This window comes from Cupressus sempervirens, chromosome 2, assembly GCF_028749045.1.
Source record: "Cupressus sempervirens isolate cs-2001-9-10 chromosome 2, ASM2874904v1, whole genome shotgun sequence".
Lineage (NCBI taxonomy): Eukaryota > Viridiplantae > Streptophyta > Pinopsida > Cupressales > Cupressaceae > Cupressus > Cupressus sempervirens.
This window is the reverse complement of record NC_143119.1, coordinates 538643460-538648288: the sequence shown is the minus strand read 5'-3', so window position 1 is coordinate 538648288 and position 4829 is coordinate 538643460.

The window sequence follows — 4829 nt, the reverse complement described above, 5'->3', positions numbered from 1 at the left end:
GTCGAATCACCTAGTCGTTTTACCACCTTACCCCAGCAGGTGTGCTCACCAAGTTGCCCCACTGAGTTGCTTCTCTAAGCCCACTCACCATGTCAGCTCACCAAGTCGGTTGTTCAAGTACGTTGCCAAGTCAACTCTTTAAGTTCGCTCACCAGGTCAGCCCGCCCAAGTCGCCTCTTTAAGTTCGTTCGCCAGGTTGGCTCGCCCAAGTCACATCAGCGGGCTAACTCGGCGAGTCACCTCACGAAGTTGACTCTCTAAGTGCGCTCACCAAGTCAACTCACCAAGTCGACTCACCATCTCTCCTCGATAAGTTGGCTTGTCGAGTTACCCCACCAAGTCGTCGCCTCTTTAATCCCGCTCACCGTGTCAGCTCGTCAGGTCGGCTCACCAAGTCGACTAATCAAGTAGGCCCACCAAGTCGCCTCAAGGATAGCTCCTCACCATGAGTCGCCTCACCATGTTGACTCTTTGAGCCCGCTCGCCAGGTCGCCTCACCAAGTCGACTCGAGTACGTTGCCAAGTCGACTCTTTAAGTTCGCTCGCCAGGTCAACTCGCCAAGTCAGCTCACCATGTCATCTCAACGAACCAACTCGCCCAGTCGCCTCACCACGTCGGCTCTCTCATACCACTCGCCAAGTCGCCCCACCAACTCGCCCCGTTAGGCCCACTCACCACGATGCCCCGTTAGGCCCACTCTCACCAAGTCGACTCTTTAAGTCTGCTCATAAAGTCGAGCCACCAAGTACTCTCACCAAGTTGACTCTTTAAGTCCTTTCATCGAGTCACCCCACCAAGTACTCTCACCAAGTCAACTCTTTAGGTCCGTTCATAGAGTCACCCCACCAAGTCGACCCTTCAAGTGCGTTCATCAAGTCACCCCACCAAGTCGACTCTTTAAGTTTATTCATCAAGTCACCCCGCCAGGTCAGCCCACAAATTACTCTCACCAAGTCGACTCTTTAAGTTCGTTCATCAAGTCACCCCGCCAGGTCAGCCCACCAAGTGGACTCTTTAAGTTCGTTCATGAAGTCACTCTGCCAAGTCGGCCCACCAGGTCGACTCTGTAAGTTCGTTCATCAAGTCACCCCGCCAGGTCAGCCCACCAACTACTCTCACCAAGTCGACTCTTTAAGTTTGCTCACCAAGTCACCCCGCCAGTTCGGCCCACCAAGTACTCTAACCAAGTCGACTCTTTAAGTTCGTTCATCAAGTCGCCCCGCCAGGTTGGCCCACCAAGTCGACCCTTTAAGTTCGGTCATCAACTCACCCCGCCAGGTCGGCCCACCAAGTACTCTCACAAAGTCGACTCTTTAGGTTCGTTCATCAATTCACCCCGCCAGCTCAGCCCACCAAGTTCTCTCACCGGGTCGACTCTTTAAGTTTGTTCATCAAGTCACGCCGCCAGTTCGACCCACCAAGTACTCTCACAAAGTTGACTCTCTAAGTTCGTTCATCAAGTCACCCTGCCAGGTCACCCCACCAAGTACTCTCACCAAGTCACCCCGCTAGTTTGACCCACCAAGTTGACTCTTTAAGTTCGTTCATCGAGTCACCCGACCAAGTCGGCCCACCAAGTCGACTCTTTATGTCCGTTCATCAAGTCACGTGACCAGGTCAGCCCACCGAGTACTCTCACCAAGTCGACTCTTTAAGTTTGTTCATCAAGTCACCCGGCCAGGTCGGCCCACCAAGTCACCAAGTACTCTCACCAAGTCGACTCTCTAAGTCCGGTCATCAAGTCACCCTGCCAGGTTGGCCCACCAAGTCGAATCTTTAAGTCCGTTCATCAAGTCACCCCACCAAGTACTCTAACCAAGTCGATTCTTCAAGTGCGTTCATCAAGTCACCCGGCCAACTACTCTCACCAAGTCGACTCTTTAACTATGTTCATCAAGTCACCCCACCAAGCACTCTCACCACGTCAACTCTTTAGGTCCGTTCATAAAGTCACCCCACCAAGTCAACCCTTCAAGTGCGTTCATCAAGTCACCCCACCAAGTACTCTCACCAATTCGACTCTTTAAGTCCTTTCATCAAGTCACCACACCAAGTACTCTCACCAAGTCAACTCTTTAGGACCGTTCATCAAGTCACCTCGCCAAGTCGACCCTTGAAGTCCATTCATCAAGTCACCCCACCAAGTCAACTCTTTAAGTCAGTTCACGAAGTCACCCAACCAGGTCGGCCCACCAAGGACTCTCACCAAGTCGACTCTCTAAGTCTGTTCATCAGGTCACCCCACCGAGTACTCTCACCAAGTCAACTCTTTAGGTCCGTTCATCAACTCACCCCACAAAGTCGACCCTCTAAGTTCGTTCATCGAGTCACCCGACCAAGTTGACTCTTTAAGTCCTTTCGTCAAGTCACCCCGCCAAGCCGACTCTTTAAGTCCGTTCATCAAGTCACCAGAACAACTACTCTCACCAAGTCGACTCTATAAGTCCGTTCATCAAGTCGGCCCACCAAGTACTCCCACCAAGTTGACTCTTTAAGTCCGTTCATCAGTTCACCCCGCCAAGTACTCTCACCAAGTCAACTCTTTAGGTCCGTTCATCAAGTCACCCCGCCAAGTCGACCCTTTAAGTCCGTTCATCAAGTTGCCTCGCCGAGTTGCTTCTCTAAGCCCACTCACCATGTCAGCTCACCAAGTCGGTTGTTCAAGTACGTTGCCAAGTCAACTCTTTAAGTTCGCTCACCAGGTCAGCCCGCCCAAGTTGCCTCTTTAAGTTCGTTCGCCAGGTCAGCCCGCCCAAGTCGCATCAGTGGGCTAACTCGCTAAGTCACCTCACGAAGTTGACTCTTTAAGTGCGCTCACCAAGTCAGCTCACCAAGTCGACTCACCATCTCGCCTCGATAAGTTGGCTTGCCGAGTTACCCCACCAAGTCGTCGCCTCTTTAAGCCCGCTCACCGTGTCAGCTCGTCAGGTCGGCTCACCAAGTCGACTAATCAAGTAGGCCCACCAAGTCGCCTCAAGGATAGCTCCTCACCATGAGTCACCTCACCATGTTGACTCTTTGAGCCCGCTCACCAGGTCGCCTCACCAAGTCGACTCGAGTACGTTGCCAAGTCGACTCTTTAAGTTCGCTCGCCAGGTTGACTCGCCAAGTCAGCTCACCATGTCATCTCAACGAACCAACTCGCTGAGTTGCCTCACCATGTCGGCTCTCTAATACCACTCGCCAAGTCACCCCACCAACTCGCCCCGTTAGGCCCACTCACCACGTCTCCCCATTAGGCCCACTCTCACCAAGTGGACTCTTTAAGTCTGCTCATAAAGTCGAGCCACCAAGTACTCTCACCAAGTCGACTCATTAAGTTCTTTCATCGAGTCACCCCACCAAGTACTCTCACCAAGTCAACTCTTTAGGTCCGTTCATAGAGTCACCCCACCAAGTCGACCCTTCAAGTGCGTTCATCAAGTCACCCCACCAAGTTGACTCTTTAAGTTCATTCATCAAGTCACCCCGCCAGGTCAGCCCACAAATTACTCTCACCAAGTCGACTCTTTAAGTTCGTTCATCAAGTCACCCCGCCAGGTCGGCCCACCAAGTGGACTCTTTAAGTTCGTTCATGAAGTCACTCTGCCAAGTCGGCCCACCAGGTCGACTCTGTAAGTTCGTTCATCAAGTCACCCCGCTAGGTCAGCGCACCAACTACTCTCACCAAGTTGACTCTTTAAGTTTGCTCACCAAGTCACCCCGCCAGGTCGGCCCACCAAGTACTCTCACCAAGTACTCTCTTTAGGTCGACTCTTTAACTATGTTCATCAAGTCACCCCACCAAGCACTCTCACCACGTCAACTCTTTAGGTCCGTTCATAAAGTCACCCCACCAAGTCGACCCTTCAAGTGCGTTCATCAAGTCACCCCACCAAGTACTCTCACCAATTCGAATCTTTAAGTCTTTTCATCAAGTCACCACACCAAGTACTCTCACCAAGTCAACTCTTTAGGACCGTTCATCAAGTTACCTTGCCAAGTTGACCCTTGAAGTCCGTTCATCAAGTCACCCCACCAAGTACTCCCACGAAGTCGACTCTTTAAGTCAGTTCACGAAGTCACCCAACCAGGTCGGCCCACCAAGGACTCTCACCAAGTCGACTCTCTAAGTCTGTTCATCAGGTCACCCCACCGAGTACTCTCTCCAAGTCAACTCTTTAGGTCCGTTTATCAACTCACCCCGCAAAGTCGACCCTCTAAGTTCGTTCATCAAGTCACCCGACCAAGTCGACTCTTTAAGTCCTTTCATCAAGTCACCCCGCCAAGCCGACTCTTTAAGTCCGTTCATCAAGTCACCAGAACAACTACTCTCACCAAGTCGACTCTATACTTCCGTTCATCAAGTACTCCCACCAAGTCGACTCTTTAATTCCGTTCATCAGTTCACCCCGCCAAGTACTCTCACCAAGTCAACTCTTTAGGTCCGTTCATCAAGTCACCTCCCCAAGTCGACCCTTTAAGTTCGTTCATCAAGTCGCCCCGCCGAGTACTCTCACCAAGTCGACCCTTTAAGTCCTTTCATCAAGTCACCCCACCAAGTCGACTCTTCAAGTCCGTTCATCAAGTCACCAGAACAAGTAATCTAACCAAGTCGACTCTTTAAGTCCGTCCATAAAGTCACCCCACCAGGTCGGCCCACCAAGTACTCCCACCAAGCTGACTCTTTATGTTCGTTCATCAGTTCACCCCGCCAAGTACTCTCACCAAGTAGACTCTTTAATTCTGCTCATCAAGTTGAGCCACCAGGTACTCTCACCAAGTCGACTCTTTGAGTCCGTTCATCAAGTCGCCCCACCAAGTACTCTAACCAAGTTGATTCTTCAAG